Consider the following 22113-nt stretch of genomic DNA (forward strand, 5'->3'; position numbering starts at 1 on the left):
AGGTTGATGAGTGATTTGATAGAGGTGTACAAGATAATGATGGGTTTCGATAGGCGAGACCGGGAATGTCTTTTCCCTCTAGTTAATGGTACAAGGACTAGGGGACTTAAGAGTATAGGCAAGAGATACAGGGGAGTGTGAAGAAGCAAAATTACGCACTGGTGATCACCTGCAATTCACTGCCGTTGGAAGTGGTGGAATCAGAGACACTGAATGTTTTCAAGGGGTGTCTGGATAGGCATTTGAGGGAAATAAACTTGCAGAAATACGGCGATAGTGCGAGGGAATGGTACTGACTTGATTGCACTACAGAGAACCGGCACTGGCTCGATGGGCCGAATTACCTCCGTCTGTGCGATTATGACCCTATGATTAAATCGGGTGAGTGCACAGTCACGGATCATCAATTGTATAAGTCTTTTTAACAGGAATGCGAATTTAGCTGTGATGACTCCTGTGGTGTATATGCCTTTAAGAGTAATTGTGGTGTATGTGCCTATAAGAGCCCCAGGTGTGCGTAATGCCGGTAATTGCCACTTGGGCTATATAAGCCTGTGTATTGTGTATATCCTTTAGAACCCCCCCCCCCGGACTTGCTAAGTAAATACCTATGAACCAACTCCTGTCTTCAGTGTCTTTATCTACACACGGACACTACAGTGGCGACGTAGTGGAAACGGACTTACCTGCAATTCGGCAGCACCTCAAGGACATCGATTCCTCCAGCATCCAGAAGATTCAAGGAAGTAAAAGAAACTGTGGTTCCACCAGCTGGCCAAGCTGGTGGCAGGTACTGCGCTAATCCTTCCTGGGCGTCAGGCTGGAGCTCCAGCGGCGGGCTCTACAGCTGAGACAGGGCAGCGAAATCGGAGGCAAGCAATAACGGACTGGGAGGGTGCACTCGGGAGACGGCTGGCGCGGCAAGCAGGTCAGCGTTTAGACCTCCGTCGGGAACGAGTCTCCAACAGTGAATAAATGGAAACCACAGTAAAACAGCGTTGTTATCGGTAGCAGCGGCGGGAAAGCACGGGAAGCGCCATATCGTTGCTGCAGAGAAAAAAAACAAGAAGCGCGGGAAGCGCCATATCTTTTTTTTGAAATGCCTAAATCTGGTAATATTGAGGCTTTTGATGGCGAAATAGAAGATTGGACCACATACGTGGAAAGAGTAGAGGTTTATTGCACTGCAAATGGAATAGCAGATGAAAAAAAAGCTTCAGTACTTCTGAACTTAATGGGCGCGAAGACATACGGGCTGTTACGATACTTAATCACTCCAGCCAAACCAAAGGACAAGAATTTTAAAGAAATTGTTGATACCCTGCAGGAGCATTTAAACCCAACACCGCTGCTGATAGCGGAACAATTCAAGTTCTTCAAGAGAAATCAACACAAGAATGAAAGTAACGCTGATTACCTAACTGAATTAAGAAAGCTATCAAAGTACTGCCAATTCGGAGCAGGACTATCGGATTATCTTCGAGACAAATTTGTTTGCGGTCTCTTAAGTGAAGGAACACAAAAAAGGCTGCTTTCTGAAAAAGATTTAACATTGGACAAAGCTTTCAGTATGGCTGTATCATACGAAGAAGCAGCAAAAGGAGCTGCAGAGATACAACGAGAGACACAGGACTTCAGCACCCATGAAATGACACAGGAGTTCGGAAGATGTTATCGCTGCGGCAGATCCACCCATAACCAGAGGGACTGCTGGTTCAAGGGCAAAGCATGCAGGCAATGCGGTAAGATTGGACACATTGCACGGGTATGCCAATCTGGACAAAATAAATCCACTGACAGAAAACAAAGAGTCAATAAAGAAAAGTACAGGAAGGTACAAATGATGACGGACAATAGCTCTGAAGACCAGAATAGTGATAGCGACTCTGGAAACAAGAGACTAAGCTGTCTCAAATTACATAATGTACTTGCCAAAGAGGATTACCAAACCATTTGGGTTACCCTCACAATAGCAGGGTCCCCAGTTAAAATGGAGCTTGTGGTGTATGTGCCTTTAAGAGCAATTATGGTGTATGTGCCTTTAAGAGTCCCAGGTATGCGTAATGCCGGTAATTGTCACTTGGGCTATATAAGCCTGTGTATTGTGTATATCCTTTAGAAACCCCCCCCAGACTTGCTTCGTAAATACCTATGAACCAACTCCTGTCTTCAGTGTCTTTATCTACACACGGACACTACAGTGGCGACGAAGTGGAAACGGACTTACCTGCAATTCGGCAGCACCTCAAGGACATCGATTCCCCCAGCGTCCAGAAGACTCAAGGAAGTAAGAGAAACTGTGGTTTCACCAGCTGGCCAAGCTGGCGACAGGTACTGCGCTAATCCTTCCTGGGCATCAGGCTGGAGCTCCAGCGGCGGCCTCTACAGCTGAGACAGGCAGCGAAATCGGAGGCAAGCAATAATGGACTGGGAGGGAGCACTCGAGAGACGGCCGGCGCGGCAAGCAGGTCAGCGTTTAGACCTCCGTCGGGAACAAGTCTCCAACAGTGAATAAACGGAAACCACAGTAAAACAGCATTGTTATCGGTAGCAGCGGTGGGAAAGCGCGGGAAGCGCCATATCCTTTCTGAAATGCCTAAATCTGGTAATATTGAGGCTTTTGATGGCGAAATAGAAGATTGGACCACATACGTGGAAAGAGTAGAGGTTTATTGCACTGCAAATGGAATAACAGATGAAAAAAAGCTTCAGTACCTCTGAACTTAATGGGCGCGAAGACATACGGGCTGTTACGAAATTTAATCACTCCAGCCAAACCAAAGGACAAGACTTTTAAAGAAATTGTTGATAGCCTGCAGGAGCATTTAAACCCAACACCGCTGTTGATAGCGGAACGATTCAAGTTCTTCAAGAGAAATCAACACAAGAATGAAAGTAACGCTGATTACCTAACCGAATTAAGAAAGCTATCAAAGTACTGCCAATTCGGAGAAGGACTATCGGATTATCTTCGAGACAAATTTGTTTGCGGTCTCTTAAGTGAAGGAACACAAAAAAGACTGCTTTCTGAAAAAGATTTAACATTGGACAAAGCTTTCAGTATGGCTGTATCATATGAAGCAGCAGCAAAAGGAGCTGCAGAGATACAACAAGAGACACAGGACTTCAGCACCCATAAAATGACACAGGAGTTCGGAAGATGTTATCGCTGCGGCAGATCCACCCATAACCAAAGGGACTGCTGGTTCAAGGGCAAAGCATGCAGGCAATGTGGTAAGATTGGACACATTGCACGGGTATGCCAATCTGGACAAAATAAATCCACTGACAGAAAACAAAAAAATCAATAAAGAAATGTACAGGAAGGTACAAATGATGATGGACAATAGCTCCGAAGACCAGAATAGCGATAGCGACTCCGGAAACAAGAGACTAAGCTGTCTCAAATTACATAATGTACTTGCCAAAGAGGATTACCAAACCATTTGGGTTACCCAACAATAGCAGGGTCCCCAGTTAAAATGGAGCTAGATACAGGATCAGCTCTAACCGTAATAAATCGACGAGATTACGAGAAGCTATTTTCGCATATACCTCTAAAAGACACATCCATTATCTTAAAAACATATACGGGGCAGAAAGTCTACCCCAAAGGAAAAATAAGGGTGCCTGTGGTATACAACGGCAAAGAAATACAAAAGTTGTATTTATACATTCTACAAGATGGTGGTCCACCGTTGTTGGGACTTGAATGGATAAGGAAGATACATTTAGACTGGCACTCCATTCAGGCACTGACGGTGACCAGTAAGGAAAAAAACAATGATGACATGATACCTGAACGATTAAAAGACATCTTGGCCAACGCCAAAGAAGTGTTTCAAGAGAAACTAGGAACCTTGAAAGGCATCACCGCCTCAATAAAAGTGGAAGATACAGCAATTCCAAAAAATTTTAAGGCAAGACCGGTGCCATACGCAATACGTCCGGCAGTCGAGGCAGAGCTGAAGAATTTGGAAAAGGCAGGCGTATTATCCAAAATAGATTGGAGCGAATGGGCAACACCCATCGTTCCAGTCATGAAAAAAACATTGAAAAATAACTCTGAGGAACAGAAAAAAATTCGCATCTGTGGGGACTTTAAGGTGACTGTAAACCCGATCCTTCACACGGTACAGTATCCTCTTCTGAGGATAGAAGATATTTTCGCCTCACTATCCGGAGGGAAACGTTTCACAAAAATTGACTTGGCACAGGCATATCTACAGATGGAGGTTGAGGAGACCTCTAAAAAGTATCTCACAATAAACACACACAAAGGCCTGTACCAGTACAATCGACTGGTTTTTGGAATAGCATCAGCTCCAGCTATCTGGCAAAGAGCTATGGAGCAAGTCCTGCAAGGGATTCCGGGGACTCAATGCTACCTAGACGACATCCATATAACAGGAGAAAGCGACAACGAGCACCTTGCCAATTTGGAGCAGGTGCTCACTAGGCTGAAAGAACGGGGCCTACGAGCAAATCGCCCCAAGTGCGAATTTTTCCAAAATCATATATCATATTGTGGCCACATAATTAATAAGGAAGGGTTGCATAAGTCACCTGAAAAAATTGAAGCAGTTATAAAAGCCCCAGCACCTGAAATTGTTTCACAATTAAGGTCATTGCTGGGATTAATAAATTACTATCATAAATTTTTACCGAACTTATCAACTATTCTACACCCTCTTAATGATCTTCTACAGACAGGAGTGATTTGGAAATGGAACGAAGACTGTAAACGTGCCTTCCATAAATGTAAAGACTTAATCACATCCGAGAAAATTTTGGCTCATTACAACCCATCACTACCAATCAGACTGGCGTGCGATGCATCCCCTTACGGCAGAGGAGCGCTATTGTCCCATAGATTCCCTGATGGCTCGGAACGGCCGATAGGTTTGCGTCACGCTCATTGAACTCAGCTGAGCGTAACTATGCCCAGATAGACAGGGAAGCACTCAGCTTGGTATGGGGAGTGAAGAAATTCAACCATTACCTACACGGACAAAAATTTACCTTGCTGACTGACCATCAACCCCTCATCTCCATATTCAACCCAAAAAAAGGTGTCCCCATTATGACGGCACAAAGACTACAGAGGTGGCCCCTTTTTCTAGGGGCACACCAATACAACATTGAATACAAAGGGTCAAAACAGCATGGGAATGCTGACGGTTTATCATGCCTACTGTTGCCAACGATAGAAGAGGCACCTACAGTAGACCCAGTAGAGATATTCCACTCTACCATAGTGGAATGTCTACCGGTGACAAATTCTGCCATTGAAAGGGAGACAAGAAATGACCCTACTCTCTCACGGGTCTACGATTTAACAGTGAAGGGATGGCCAGCACATGGCGAACCACTGTTGCCAGCATTCTCGCAAAGAAGAGAACAGCTGTCAGTGTGCCGAGGAACCTTGATGTGTGGATCCAGAGTGGTGATTCCACCCAAACTCCAGGATAAAGTGCTAAAGGAGCTTCACGAGGGGCATCTGGGTGGAGTGAAAATGAAGAACCTAGCTAGGGCGTTTGTATGGTGGCCAGGTATCGATGGAGACATCGAAGACATGACCAAGAGCTGCCTAGGATGCCAGAAGGTCCAAAATGCTCCGCACAGGCCCCTCTACATCCATGGGTGTGGCCCTCATCTCCCTGGCAAAGGGTGCACATCGACTTTGCTGGTCCATTTTAGGACTCAATGTTCTTAATCGCCGTTGATGCACACTCCAAGTGGCCGGAGGTAATAAAGATATCCTCCACCACCACGGAAAAAACAATCACAGTATGAAGGACCATATTTGCCAGGAATGGGCTGCCGGAGCAGACATGTTCTGATAATGGACCGCAATTTGTGTCCGAAGAATTCAGAAAGTTCTTAAAGAACAATGGGGTAAAGCACTACACGTCCGCCCCATACCATCCCGCCACCAATGGATTGGCTGAAAGGTTTGTCCAGACCTTCAAGAAGGCCATCAAGGCCATGGGTAATGAAGACATAAAACTTCAGCACAAGGTGGATAACTTCTTATTTGCATATAGGAATGCAACGCATATGATTACTAATCAAACTCCCGCCATGATGTTCTACAATAGAAACCTAAGATGCCGGTTGGATTTTGTCAAGCCCAACATCCGAAGGGACGTGGAGAACCGGCAGTTTCAGGGCATGAATGAAAGGCCAACTAGGGCCTTCCAGATAGGCCAACCGGTTTTGGCCCGGGACTACCGTACCGAGAAATGGCAGCCTGGAACTATCTGCACATGATTAGGACCACTGATGTATACCGTGGACATCGGAGACAGCATAATAAGGCGCCATGCTGACCAAATCATCAAGTCATCCGAAAAGGGACAACCTACACCACCACTCTATACATCTAACGATGAAGTAGAGGTACCCATATCTACCTCCGATCCGGTGAGACTGGAACCCGATGCACCCGACACTGGCATTCAAGCCAAATCAGCCTTGCCAGAAGAACCTACTACACCACCAGAAACTACTACACCCCCGAGGCGTTATCCGGACCGAGTCAGGAAGCCTCCTGAGAGACTAACTTATAATTAATTAATACAGCAATGTATATTATTTTGCATATAACATGTAATTAATCATTACTTAAAATATGATGTACTAGTTAGCTAGAAGGGGAGGAATTGTGGTGTATGTGCCTTTAAGTGTAATTATGGTGTATGTGCCTTTAAGAGCCCCAGGTGTGCGTAATGCCAGTAATTGCCACTTGGGCTATATAAGCCTGTGTATTGTGTATATCCTTTAGAAACCCCCCCAGACTTGCTTAGTAAATACCTATGAACCAACTCCTGTCTTCAGTGTCTTTATCTACACATGGACACTACAACTCTGTTGTTAAGGTTGGCGGGGTTCAGGCCGCGACTTGAACCCGGGATTTGAACCCGGGATCTCTCGCATTTATTTAATCAGCGAAATTCTCTGAGAGAGAATCAGGCCTCTGGGGTTTGACTTTGGTGCGAATCTTCCAGTTAGCCAGATTATTGCAGAATCGAGTCCTCTCCCAGTCGTTTAAGTAACTGGGTGAAACCTTTTCTTCCCTGTTCTGAATCTGCCTTCAAACCGGCCATTTCTGACAGCCCCTCAACTGAAGGTACGGAAGGCCATTTGCTTATATGAGCTGCTTGTACATTTTCAACATTGTAGGTCTGTGTGCACGGGCAGGACAAGCGGTGAAGGGGACTTTCTTTCAGAGTATTTCTGCTTCGAAGCAAATAGCAGGAAATAGAAATTAGAAGATAGCAGCAGGAGTAGGCCATTCGGCCTCTCGAGCCTGTTCTGCCATTTAATGAGATCATGGCTGATCATCCAATTTCAGTACCATGTCCTTGCTTTCTCCCCATGTCCCTGGCAAGTGTTGAGCGCAGTGTAATCCATTGTGATCTGCACACGTGGGTTTGAATCCTGTTCTCGTCGTTATTCCATTACACGTTTGCTGCTGATAAACATCCAGAGCATTTTACTGAATTTTGCATAAAATAGGCTTTGTAATCGCAATCTCGTCAAAATCACACTGGTGATTCTGGTCTGTGCCCCTGCACTCTTCATATCTTGTTCAAATTAAAACAGACCACTGGAGTTCTCGAATGAAGGTAGAGCGGGAATCGGAGATTGAGAACCATCTCTACCTCTCTTCCTTCCTCTGTGATTGGCACCAAATGAAAAACTAGTGGGAACAAAGCCGAATGATTAGGGAGCATAAACATAACTTTATCGTTTAGGAGAAAATGAAATTTCAAAAATATTTATCAAACTTAATGAGGAGATTTTCTGTTTTAGTGTCTTTGGTTGAGAGATAAATAATGGGCAGGACAATGGGGAGAAATCCGCATTCTGTTCGGCATACTCTCATGGGATCTGAGGCCTCGGTTGAACGTCTATCCTGGAAAGACGGCACCACCGGCAGTGCAGCACTACCTCAGTACTGCACTGCAGTGTCAGCCTGGATTATGTGCTCAAGTCTCTGGAGTGGGGCTTGAGTTTGCTGCCGCTGAGCCACGGCTGACACCTAAACTCAGTTCATTCGGCTGGCGTGAAATGATGGAGGTAAAGGGAAAAATGATAATGGAGTCAAACATCAACTTGGCGCCCTAGAAAAATCGCGCATCGTAATCGGCCGCCCTTTATAAAAACCGCCCGAGTTATGTTTCCATCGATTTCATAAGCAATGATTATCAGGCCTGTCTCTAATGGAGGGGGTCGTGGTCAGCCAAAGATCACTCTGTGTCTGTTTAAACCGGGTGCGCTCACAATCCCGGATCATTTAGCGCGTTAGTCTATTTTAAAGAAAAGCGATTCCAGTTATGATGACCGAGTTGGGGAGTTTTATCTAAATGCGGCGGGGCTCATCTGGGATGTGAACCCAAAAGCTCTCGCATTTTAATTTGCGAAATATCCCGAAGCGAAAATCATGCCCCAAGACCAAGGAGCCGTCGATTTTTGTCTGAAGTTGCATTAGGTTTCTCTAATAGTTCTCTTCTAACCCAGTTCGCAGAGGTCGAGTTCATTAATTTGAAATATGTTTATCTTTTCCTAAATCGACTTCTTTATATGAGCAGTTTTCCTCAATCTGCTCACTATTCTCCCCATAACAAGAAGGTCGGTGACAACCTAATTGTGGATATGGTGTTTGGGCGATTGTCTGTACGTAACTTCTGTCCTAGTAATTCTCAACATCATGTTCCGGTGAATCGTTGTTTGTGTTCAACATGATGTCGGAAACATGTACAGATAACTCCTGAGTTTACACATCTTCTCGCTTGTGCCAAAGACTTAAGTCACTGCTTTGAAATCGAATCTATTTCATGCACATTATTCTTCGCCTGATAGTTGCTGGTTTAACAGTTAAAACTGGCCCCACCTTCCCTCCTGTCAATAAGTAATACTGAAGGGCTCCTTTAATACTCAAATCCCTTATTGGAACACGGTGGGCCTGAGGAACCTAAGTGCCCACGTGGAACAGCTAATAAGGAGATGGTTTGCGGAAACACCATTGTACCTTCTGCTCCGGTCGAAGTGTCACACCACAAAAACATTAGCTGCTCTAGGTGAGGCTCGAACTCACAACCTCAGCATTTCTCCAAGCCTGTACTGTTATATAAGTACCGCGCGCTAACCGATTGCGCCACTAGAGCTGTGCTTGATGTGAATTAGTTATCCGTGCTCATTTACTTGCACATTTAAGGTTGTCTAATCGTGCGGGGGTGCAATGTTGTTTAATTGAGGCGCATTGGCTGGGTTTATATGAAAGAGTGAAGCAGGAGTTACTCTCATGTGTTAGCGAGCTGGTGAATTTACCAAAGGCTGCAGCAGATCCTGGTGTCATAAACACTGAACATTTATACCCAACTCCTAAAATACAGTCTGCAAAATGAGAACCGATGAAAATTCATCACATGCAAAACAAAAAAACGTTTTAAAATTTTGCCCATGATTCGTTAACCATGTGGGTTACTGGTAGATTAATGACGATAACAACAAACTTCTCACACAGTCTAATGAGATGTATATAATAAATAAACAGTTTTCTTAAAGTTAACTCCTCGACATGGAATGGAATCGGTATCGCAGGTTAAGAGTATTTATAGATTACAATTGTTGTTCTGAGCTGTTTCTCTAATTATTTAATGAGCAGCAGTTTCCGAAGGTTATCACTTCCGTCTAAAGTACAACAGGTCCCTGGTTCAATCGTGTTTTGCAGGTAGAGATTAATAAAATACATTAAGGGCCACGCGGTATTCTCCTTTTCTCTATACAGTTCTGTACATACTCAAAATCTGCAGATATACCGACTGTGTGAGAGATCATTACAGGACCCTGCAGCGCTGCCTTTGTTAATAGCAACAGTTCGGAGCCGCATTTCAGAAGCGGCAACAAACCCATGAGTTGGATTTGCTGGTCCCCAGCTCCCGGAGTGAGTGTGGCCGCGACAGCAGCAAAGTTCAGGCCGTGTGTCCGGTCCCGCTTTCGCCAAGCGCCCGCTGCCGGTGGAAAGCAGCGATTGCAGCCTCAGAGAGCAAAAACTGCCCATTGCTGTGAAACAATAAATCACTGAAGCAGAGGAGCGCATAGATTTGCATCTGCAGCGTGTAGGTGAGGATGTAAAGTTTGATTTCGATCGACCCGTTGTTGTTGGAACCGCTGAAATTGAATCTCTCTCCGGCAGATGTTGCAGCTTTACGTATGAAAAGTGCCCTCGAGGTGCAATCGACAAATTTGGAGCTGCTGTGTAGTGGGACAAGTTTAAGGATCAGCACAGTTAATGCCGAGAACAAATTAAACAGTAGCTCAGGTTGATGAACCTTGCACTGGTGAGAATCCTGGATGGAGATTTAGAGGAAGCGACAGTGGGAAGGGCTGTACTGCGATTCTAATACTTCTCCAAGCACATTCCAGGCAAGTCATCGACATTAAAAAGAGGGCTTAGAACCGGAATGGAACTGCGGGCACACGTCTCAGTCAAAATGCAATGGACAATACATGACAAATCTATTTGATTTTACGTTTGATAACCAGTTGATTGGGCCTGTATTCTAGACAGAGTGACTCTTAAGTCTAGGGTTATGAATCTCGCTTTGTGGATTGTAGATTGAAATTTGCGAAAGGTCCCACGTGAGCTTCTTTTTAACGTCGACTTCTAATATTGGACTTGCGCTCAAAACTTGTTCTAATCCGCCTAAGAAATTATCGTTCAGGACACAAATCATTCTCCATTAATCTCCAGCGGCTTAGGAGGAAGGTCAATGCAAATGTCATGTAAATATCATGGCTTTAAAGACAAACAATTAAAGTATTGTTTTATCAAACAATCACAGGTGATGGTTGTAAGTACATTTGTGTGTGTCCATATTAGATACGAACGTATTTGTGAGTTGCTGTTGTGTTAGATGTAAATGCATTTGCACTTCTGTTCGTTACAAATATATTTAGATGTTTCTGCATTATTTATTTTTCTATTCGATGGGGGAATCTGTGTCAGTTATACATGTATTTCTGAGCGCTTCAAATGTCCAGTCCGGCCCCATTCTACCTTCTCATTGCCCCCACGTGGGACACGGCAGACCATCTGTTAGATTCGGATACAAATTTTGCTTTTATTGATACTTAGAAAATGTGAGGTTTAGAAAGTAATAACCCTGCATCCATCAGCCTCTCTGATACACCCTGACCACCCGTACTCCGTCTGATAGTCCCTGAGCGTCCCTTACCTGCTCCAGAACGTCTTGAGTATCCCTTACCCTGTCTAGCACATCCGGAGGGTCCTTTACCCTGTCTGGTACATCGTGAGCGTCGCTCACCCTATCTGAAACATCCAGAGTGTCCCTTACACTGTCTGTTACATCGGGAGCGTACATTACCCAGTCTGGTACATGCGGAGCGTCTCTTACCCTATCCAATGCATCCAGAGCGTCCCTTACCCTGTCTGATACATCCGGAGCGTCCCTTACCCTGTGAGATATATCCGGAGCGTCCCTTACCCTGTTTGGTACAGCTAGACCGTGCCTTAAACTGTCTGGTATATCCGGAGCGTCCCTTACCCTGCATGGTAAAACAATAGCGTCCCTTACCATGTATGGCAAATTCGGAGCGTCCCTGAAACTGTCTGGTACATCCGGAGCGTCCCTTACACTGTCTGTTACATCCGGAGTGTCCCTAACCCTGTCTAGTAAAACAGAAGCATCCATTTCACTGTCTGGTAAATCCGGAGCGTCCCTTAAACAGTTTGGTATATCCGGGCCGTCCCTTCCCCTGCCTATTACGTCCAGAGCGTCCCTTACTCTCCTTGATAAATCCTGAGCATCCATTTTCCTTTTTGATAACCAGTTTGCCAAAATTGCATATTTTACCCCTCATCCGCAGCTATGTAGCGCTTCCCGTCGCTCACGCTCATCAACTGTTTAGGGAAAAGCATCAACTACCAGGTGAACAAAGCCAATTCTTCAGTTAGCCTCCCCAGTGCACTTCATTTCCCAAGGAATGTTCTTTTACAATTGGGCTGCTTTGGTTCCAAAGGCCGGCCCTGCTTTCGCAGAGCTTGTCTGTCGAGCGGTCCCGCAGGTCTAAATCTATCGACTGGTTTCAATGCACCAACTCAGGTTGGGACGAATGGGACATGTGCCCCAGGAACAGCGGTGGGAGCAGAGCACATTTAGCGGTTTAAGTAGGTGAAAGTGAATGTTAGCAGGAAAGTTACGATGAAATTGAAGGAGGAAAGTAAAGGAGGGCCATGGATTGTGCAAGGAACAGAAATCTGTGCCATGACTCGGATTCGGACCGAGGTTGCTGCGGCCACAGCGCAGAGTACTAACCGGTATACGATCACGGCGCCACACATCAACTACTGGAGCTCTGCTCTGACCATCACAAAGTAACACACGGCACTGCTTAGAAAAGATGGAGAATAGGTGAAGAGTTACAAATCAGCACCGCCAGAAATTAGGAAGTGGTGAAATTCGACACAGGCCCCGCAGCGACTGGAGCCTTCATCCAGAATGGCAACTAGTGCAGCCGCAGTTACATTTAAAAGAATTTTAGCCTTTTCAGACGAGAAGCTCTCCCCTAGAGATTCAATAAAAAAATGGCCCCGCTGGGAGTCGAACCCAAGATCGTCTTTGGCCAGCTAAGCCACGGGGCCGAATCCCAAAACAATTTCTCATCTCTACTCATTGATATCTACCAGTTACCAGTCACTATCTTCTGGACTCTCAGGCCATTTTTTATTTCTCCCGCTCTCTTGTCTATTCCTCCACGGGTCCCGATGCTGTCTGTATCTCCCACTTAATTTAACTCAGTGTCAATCTGTGAGGTGATTCTGAATGATTACCCTATGTTTGTGTCTTATATGAAATAAATGAGGGGATCAGAAAATTCTTCCTCTAACACTGGTGAACTAATGAGCCAACATTTATAACAAGATATTATTATTTGTCATGCAGCAAATACAATATTCCATCTTGAAAGATTCAGGTTCAATTCTGTGCAAAGGAAACTTTGACCCCCAACGTGCTTGCAATTGGCCGCCTTTTAATTTGGCGTCACAAACGCCACCATTGCACCTCAAGGTGATTAATATCTAAGAAACAGAGAAGTCATGCAGTGAAAGTGTATTTGTAGAAAGGGTTGTGAGACTGTGGAATGCACTGGCCCAGCAGAGCAGCAGATTTAAAACAAGGTTCAAAAACCAGCTGCGTGTGGGAGGAAGGGGAGAGGGAGGCAAGACAACCACAGAAGATCTCAACAGAAAATGCTGGAAAAACTCAGCAGGCCAGGCAACATCCGTGGAGAGAGAATTATTGTCAACGTTTCAGGTCGAAACACTTTGCCAAGACTGAAAAGCACAGGAAATGAAACAAATTAAAATGCCAGGTTGGGAGAGAACAAAAGAGAAGTGAAGAGACATTAGGAGATATAAAAATCGGGACGAGATGCTGATAGGAGTAGTGGAGACAAAAGATGGCTCTAGATTAGGTGTGAAATGCGCTGGCAGAATGGGAAACAGCTGCCATGTGGAAGAGAAAAAAAGGGGGGAGGGCAAAAATAAAGGTGTGGATAAAAAATATAAGTAAAAATGTAATGGGGCCGAGGTTATAATCTGAAATTTTTTAACTCTATGTTGAGCCTGGAAGGCTGTAAAGTGCCTAATCGGAAGATGAAGTGCTGTTCCTCGATCTTACGCGAAGCTTCCATGGAACAATGCAAATGGCCGAGGATGGTGAGGTCTGAGTGGGAATGGAGCGGTGAATTATAATGACAGGCGACTGGAAGTTCGGGGTCATCCTTATGGATGGAACAGAGGTGTTCTGCACAGCAGTCACCCAATCTGCATCTGGTCTCCCCAATGTAGAGGAGGCCACATCGTGAGCAGCGAATACAGTATACTAGATTGCAAGAAGTACAAGTAAATCGCTGTTAACCTGGAAGGGGTGTTTGGGGCCGTGGACAGTGGGAAGGAGGGAGGTATAAGGGCAGGTATTGAATCTCCTGCGCTTGCACGGGAAGGTGCCGGTTGAAGGGGAAAGGTTGTTGGGGGTGATGGAGGAGTGGACTAGGGTATCACGGAGGGAGCGGTCCCTAGGGAATGCTGAAAGGGGAGGTGACAGGAAGATGTGTTTGGTGGTGGGATCACGTTGGGGATGGCGGAAGTGGTGGAGGATGAGCCATTGAACGTGAAGGCTGGTGGGGTGAAAGGTGAGGACAAGGGGAACCCTATCATGGTTCCGGGATGGAGGGGCAGGGGTGAGGGCTAAAGTGCGGGAGATAGAATGGACACGGTCGAGGGCCGTGTCAACCAAGGTAGAGGGGATTCCTCGGTTTTGGAAAAAGGGAGACATGTCGGAAGTACTGGGGTGGAAGGTGGCATCATTGGAGCAGATGCGGCGGAGATGGAGAAACTGGGAGAATGGAATAGAGTCCTTACAGGAGGCAGGGTGAGGAGGAATTGTAGTCCAGGTAGCTGTGGCAGTCAATGGTCTTGTCGTGAATTTTGGTCAACAACCTATCCCCAGAGATGGAGACCGAGAAGTCGAGGAAGGGAAGGGAAGATTCGGAGAAGGACCATGTGAAGGTGAGGGAAGGGTGGAAATTGGAGGCAAAATGAATGAAAATGTCTAGTTCAGGGCGAGAGCAAGAAACGGCACCAATACAGTCATCAATGTACCGGAAAAACTGGTGAGGGAGGAGACCCGAGTAGGACTGGAACAAAGAGTGTTCCACATGTCCCACGAAAAGGCAGGCATAGCTAGGACCCATGCGGGTACCCATAGCAACATCTTTGATTTGGAGGAAATGAGTGGAGTCAAAGGAGAAGTTGTTATCGTACAGGGAAGATCACCTTGGAATCCAATGGCACCGAATCTGATTTAAATCCCCCACTGTATTTAAACACATTTAATGTCATTTTCACATTTTGAAGCATTTGAGCAATATTTGAGTTTTAACATAGAAACATAGAAGATAGGAGCAGGAGTAGGCCATTCCGCCCCTCGAGCCTGCCCCACCATTCAATGCAATCATGGCTGATCATCCAAATTCAGTACCCGTTCCCTGCTTTCTGCCCATACCCCTTGATCCTTTTTGCCTTAAGAAATATATCCAACTCCTTCTTGAATATATTTATTGAATTGGCCTCTACTGCCTTCTGTGGTAGAGAATTCCACAGGTTCACCAAACTCTGGGTGAAGAAATTCCTCCTCATTTCTGTCCAAAATGGCTTACCCCTTATCCTTAGACTGCGACCCCTGGTTCTGCACTCCCCAATCATCGGGGACATCCTTCCTGCCTTTAGTCTGTCCATCCTGTCAGAATTTTATAAGTTTCAATGAGATCCCCTCTCATTCTTCTAAACTCCAGCGAGTATAAGCCCAATCGACCCAATCTCTCCTCATACGTCATTCCTGCCATCCCAGGTATCAGCCTGGTGAATCTTTGCTGAACTCCTTCCATGGCAAGAGCATCCTTTCTCAGACAACGTGACAAAAACTGCACACAATACTCAAGATGTGGTCTCACCAAGGCCCTGTACAACTAGAGCAAGATATCCTTGTTCCTGTACTCACACCCTCTCGCTACGAAGGCCAACATACAATTTGCCTTCTTAACTGCCTGCTGCACCTGCATGCGTACCTTCAGCGACTGATGCACGAGGACACCCAGGTTTCGTTGCACTTCCCCTTCTCCCAATCTATTGCCATTCAGATAATAATCTGCCTTCCTGTTTTTGCCACCAAAGTGGATAACCTCGCATTTATCCACGATATAATGCATCTGCCATGCTTCTGGCCAATCACCCAACCTGTCCAAATCATCCTAGAGTTACTCGGCATCCTCCTCACAGCACACACGCACACCCAGCTTTGTGTCATCTGCAAATTTGGAGATATTACATCAAATTCCCTTTTCTAGCTCAGTGATATATATTGTGAATAGCTGGGGTCCAAGGACAGATCCCTTCGGTACCCCTCTAGACACTGCCTGCCACTCGGAAAAAGACACGTTTATTCCAACTATTTGCTTTCTGTCTGCCAACCAGTTCTCTATCAAAGTCAATACCTTACCCCCAATCCCATGTGCCTTAACTTTACACGCTAATCTCTTATGCGGGACCTTATTGAAAGCCTTCTGAAGGTCCAAATACACCACATCCACTGGTTCTCCCTGATCTATTTTACCAGTTACATCCTCAAAAAATTCCAGTAGATTAGCCAAGCAGGGTTTACCTTTTGTAAATCCATGTTGACTTTGTCCGATCCTGCCACTGTTTTCCAAGTGCCATGCTATTACATCTTTTATAATGGACTCTAGCGTTTTCCCCACTACCGATTTCAGGCTTCCCCGTTTTCTCTCTACCACCTTTTTTGAATAGTGGGGTAACATTAGCTACCATCCAATCCATGGGTACTGTTCCAGATTCCATCAAATGTTGGAAGATGATCAGCGATGCATCTGCTATTTCTCGGGCGAGTTCATTAAGTACCCTAGGATGTAGATTATCAGGTCCTGGGGATTTATCGGCCTTCAATCTCATCAATTTCCCTAACACCATTTCCCTACAAATGCTGCTTTCTTTCAGTTCCTCCCTTTCGTCAGACCCTCTGTTCCCCGACCTCTCTGGGATGTTATTGTTTCCTCCTTTGTGAAGAAAGAATCAAAATATGTATTTAATTGGTCAGCCGTTTCTTTGTTCCCCATTATAAATTCCCCTGATTCTGACTGCAAGGGACCTATGCTTGACTTCACCGATCTTTTTCTCTTCACATATCTATAAAAGCTTTTACAGTCAGTTTTTATTTTCCCTGAAAGCTTACTCTCATATTCTATTTCCCCTTCTTAATTAATCCCTTTGTCCCCCTTTGTTGAATCCTAAACTGCTCCCAATCCTCAGGTTTACTGCTTTTTCTGGCCAATTTATATGTCCTCTCCTTGGATCTTATGCTATCCCTAACTTCCCTTGTTAGCCATGGTTGAGTCACCTTTCTGTTTTATTTTTATGCCAAACTGGGACGAACAAATTCTGTAGTTCATCTATGAATGTTTGCCATTGCATATCCACCGTCAACATTTGAGTGACATTCTCCAATCAATCCTACCCAACTCGCGCCTCAGACTATCATATTATGATCGCTCCGACCCAAGGGGCCTCGTACAACAAGATTGCTAATTAATCCTTTCTCGTTACATAATACCCAGTCTAAGATGGCCTGATCTCTGGTTGGTTCCTCGACATATTGGTCCAGGAAACCATCCCGTAAACACTCCAGGAATTCCTCCTCCACAGTATTGTTACTAATTTGGTTAGCCCAATCTATATGTAGATTAAAGTCACCCATGATGACTGCTGTGCCCTTATTGCACGCTTCTCTAATTTCCCTTAACGCTGTCTCTGATCTACAATATCTGCTTTATGTATGTGAAATTATCATTGCTGAGATTAATCATTCTGTGCAGGATTAGTGGCTCTTTGTTTTGGAAGTGTGTTTTACGATCTGGGACTTCACATCAATTAAAGTGTAAGAGGTACTGGGTTCCAATCCCGGACGCGCCCCAATACTTTAATAGAAGCACTTTCCTCGGCCAGGAGATTTTCAACAAGTCTTCAAATAATAACTGACTGAAAATCAGCGTGTGTTCAGTACATCGCAAGAAAACGGCAATTTTATTATTTAAAGCAGGAATTCAGTCCCAGAAGTACCGAAACTCTGAGGTAAATATGTAAATCCATTTGTTTCCAGAAGCCTGCTCCACATTTTCCACATTGTCAATCTGGGAGGACGGGCAGGACATGCGTGCTGTAAAGGGCCTTTATTAACGGTTGTTTCTACCGTTTGGAAACAGAAATACTGAAATAAAAATGACTTTTGGATGACTCCATTTGGATAATAATGTGAGTTCGAGGTTGGTGAGAGGTTAAAGTCCCAGGACTGTTAATCCAGTTGGAAGATACGTGGCCTGAAAATGTTACAGTCCCCAAGTTAGACGATATTTTCTCTCCCTTTGCTAAAATTCTCCCAATTTCTCAACCCAATATTTCACCCAGCTCTAATGGAAAGAAGATGGAATCGAGAGCGCCTTCCTCTTTCCTCCCTTCCTTCCCTCCTTGCTTCATTCCCTTCCTCCTTGTTCGTGGCTTCCGGCCTCATTGGACAATGAGGCTGACTTTGATTTTAACTCTGTGATCGACATCTTATCAGTTCCAGTCCTAACCTCGTCTTTTTGCAGATTTATTCCAGTCTATTTGATGGCAACTCTCCAACATTTAATAAAACCGCCCATTAATGCCTGTGAGTTATAACAGGCTTTTTCAAGGTGAAGGAAATATTAGAGGAACAGAACAACTCCTGCACCAATCGAAATAGAGTCAGTGCCCAGCTCTGCTGTTCAGGGCAATCCTCGCCTCCTCGTTTTTCATTTTCACGTTGATGGGAAAATCTGTGAGCGAACTCCAATCTACACGGGCCTTACACTAGTTAACAGACATAAATCAAAGAGCAGGGATAAACGGGTCGTTTTGAGGATGGCAGGCATTGACTAGTCGGGTACCACAAGGATCGGTGCTTGGGCCCCACCTATTCACCATCTATATCAATGATTTGGATGAGGGGACTATATGTAACATTTCCAAATTTGCTGGTGATACAAAGCTAGGTGACAGGGTCGATTGTGAAAAGGAAGTGAGGAGGCTTCAAGGGGATCTATACAGGCTCAGTGAGTGGGCTAGAACATGGCAGATGGAAGATACTGTGGATAAATGTGAGGGTATCCACTTTGTTCGAAAAAACTGAAAGGTGAACAATTGGGGAATGCAGATGATCAAAGGGACGTGGGTGTCCTTGTATATCAGTCACTGAAAGTGAATGTGCAGGTGCAGCAAGTCATTAGGAAGGCAATTGGCATGCGGGCCTTCATTACAAGAAGGTTTGGGTACAGGAGTGAAGAAGTCTTACTCCAAATATATAGGGCATTGGTGAGGCCACACCTGGAGTACTGTGTACAATTTTGATCTCCTTTCCTATGGAAGCATATACTTGCCATAGAGGGGCTGCATCGAAGATTCATGAAATTGATTCCTCAGATGGCAGGACCATCCTATGAGAAGAGATTGAGTAAAGTAGGCCTATATTCTCTTGAATTCAGAACAATGAGAGGGGATCTCTTTGGAGCATGCAATATTATTATAGGGTGGATGCTGGGAGATTATTTTCCAAGGCTGGGGAGTCTAGAACCAGGGGCCACAGTCTCAGGATAAAGGGTAGGCCATTTAGGAATGAGATGAGAAGACATTTCTTCACACAGAGGGTGGTGGATATTTGGAATTCTCTAGCCCAGTTGGATGTGGAGGCTCTTTCATTGGGTATATTCAAAATAGAATTCGATAGTTTTCTGACTAGTAAGGGCATTAAGCGATATGCTGATAGGGCCGGTGAATGGATTTGAGGCAGAAATCAGCCAAGATCTCAATGAATGGCAGGGCAGGCTCGAAGGGCCGAATGGCCTACTCCTGTTCCTATTTCTTACCTTCTTATGTTCTTACACCACTTGAAAGATTAACGGAAAAAGCAAATGATGAGGGAGCTGGAAGAAAGGGTTAACATTATCCTTTGGAAATGAATTTAATTTCAAACATTTACCGATAACAGACCAGTGCAGTTTTCTGATTCGCAACAAGTCAGTACATTTTATTTCTGTTAATCTTTATCCCTGCTCCCACTCTTCATAAAGAACACAGAGTCCCGTGCCACGGGCATTCAAAAACATTTCAATTATGGCCAACCTCCTGTAATCGCTGCTTTCACCCTCTAGCGATCTTTCCATTTATCCTCTATTTATTTCAATTACACACTTCAAAAACTTGTTAAGATTAAGACAGAACACTTCCGATCTAACTGCAACATAACAGCAGACCAATAGCTCATATTTAAACCCCCGTTGGCAGCTAGGTAGCGCTGCCTGCCGCTCATGCACTGCAAAAGATTTGGGAAAAGCGCCAGCCAGCATCAAAACAAAACCCACTTCTTCAGTTAACAAGATATCACAAGATTCTCGAAGGAAATTTCGTGAACAATCCGGCCGCTGTCCTTCTAAAGTCCAGTCCTGCTTTCGCAGCACTTATCTGTCAAGTGGTCACACAGATCTAAGTGTATCGACTGGTTGTACACTGGTGCAAATGGGACATGTGCCCCCATGAACCGCGGTGGTAGCAGAGAGAACTTAACCACGTAACCACATGAACGTGAATATTAGATTTAGGTAATACCGCAGGCAAGTGACAATGAAATGTAAGGAGGCAAGTAAAGAACGGCTACTGATTGTTGAAGAAGGAAAAGCTGGGAGAAGAGTCGGGTTTCAATTATGGAGCATCAAGCTCAGGCATGTGAGAGCGTGGGGTTTAAAAGGAGTGAATAGGTTTTCACCGCCAACAATACATCATTTTTCATGTCGTAAAGATTGATTTTTCAGTCTGTTCCATTAGCAGGTGCCGCAGAGGACAGAAGATACAAAGCGAGCTGTGACGTGATGTAAGTTTGAACCGAGGTTACTGCGGCCACAATGCAGGGCACTAACCATGATACGATCACAGCGCCACACGTCGGCTTCGCGTATTTTTTCTGACCACAGCATAGTTGCGCACGACACGGATATTTTTGCTGTTAAATATGAATAAAATGCGCCGGATGTTTGCAGCTGTTGATGTTTTTGTCCTGTTACTGTCATAGGAACATAGAATCAGCAGGAGGCCATTCAGGCCCTCGAGCATGCTCCGCTATTGAATTAGATCATGATAGATCAGTATCTGAACTCCATCTACCTGCGATGATTCCATAAACCTTCACATCCTCGCCGAACACAAACCTACCGATTTCATTTTGAAATTATCAATTGACCCCCAGCCTGAACAGCTGTTTCGGGAATAGAGTTCCAGATTCCCACTGCCCTCTGTGTGAAGAAGCGCTTCCTTACATCATCACAGAACGGGGTTGCTCTAATTTTACGGTTATGCCCCATTGTGCTGCACCCTCCCAACAGAGGAAATAGATTCGCTCTCTCTTACACCTATTTGTTTGCAGCTCTGACCGAAGTTCACACCCCAGAACATTAACTGTCCCTCTGATCGTGTCCCGCTAATTTGGATTTGGAGTTCATGCCTGTTTCCCTGATGATTCTTTGCACCCTGTCTCTGCAATTGGATTTGTTGCAGATTCCTGGCAGCAGGCGGCAGAAGCAAGTGGGATACGGGTGCTGATAGGGAATGCTGCTTCTCAAGGCTGTCTTACAACCCGCGGGAGCTGGCGGGGGTTTGAAAGCCTTCATGTGTCACACAATTAGAATTGATGACGTGGTATCTTAAAATACCACCCTATATCAATCAAATCAAATCAAAATCAAATCAACTTTTATTATCATTGTTAGTGCACAAGTGCAGTACAACGAAATGTAGGCTTGCGGCTCCCGAGAGTGTACATTTGAGACGCAACAGGATTTCGGGACGATTGCAAAATACTGCAGATGCTGCAAATCCGAATTTCGGTAACCCGGCTGACTCCAGATCATAAGACCGCCTGCTCGAATCACGCCCAGATCGCGGCGACTTTTATACCAGTATAAATCTAAACCGCTCACAATAAATACTGTCAGCTTTCAATGTTTAGTGGATGATTTTCCCCGAGCGATGCATCTGATCCTCTCATTAATTCGTTTGTATAAACTTTGGGAAAAGACGGAGCTGGAAATTATTAACAGGGAAATCATCTGAACATATCTTCAAGTCTCCCGGTCGCCCACAAAGAAGCTCAATCTCACCGATTCAGAATCACGAGCTGTAATCGGCTTTGTTGCACAATGGGTAGCGCATTGGACTTCTAGTGTAATGGTTGTGAAAGGTCATTTAAAATTTGAGGGTTTGAGTCCCGCCAGAGTCGCTGTTCAGTCAGGTTTTGGTGATGAACTTTTAAAGCAAAACCACATTGATGTCTTTCAAGGACTGAGAATCGCCAATGAGGTCAGTTGAGTTGTAAACAATTATCATGTCAGCTTCAATCTGCGCACATTCTGCAACTGTGCAAAGACAGCGTTTGAATCTGG

The 22113-nt window shown here is 44.9% G+C and overlaps 1 non-coding gene across 1 annotated transcript; it reads right to left on the reverse strand.

Moving 5' to 3' along the window:
• Positions 1 to 9078: 9078 nt before the first annotated feature.
• trnai-uau (transfer RNA isoleucine (anticodon UAU)) lies at positions 9079 to 9173 on the reverse strand. Its single transcript has 2 exons — positions 9136 to 9173; positions 9079 to 9114 (listed from the first exon to the last, which is right to left on the reverse strand). It is a non-coding gene; the product is annotated as a tRNA-Ile (tRNA).
• Between the last annotated feature and the right edge of the window lie 12940 nt (positions 9174 to 22113).

This window comes from Somniosus microcephalus, unplaced genomic scaffold, assembly GCF_052327205.1.
Source record: "Somniosus microcephalus isolate GS21.2 unplaced genomic scaffold, FLI_Smic_1.0 unresolved_chr1, whole genome shotgun sequence".
NCBI classification, from domain to species: Eukaryota; Metazoa; Chordata; class Chondrichthyes; order Squaliformes; family Somniosidae; genus Somniosus; species Somniosus microcephalus.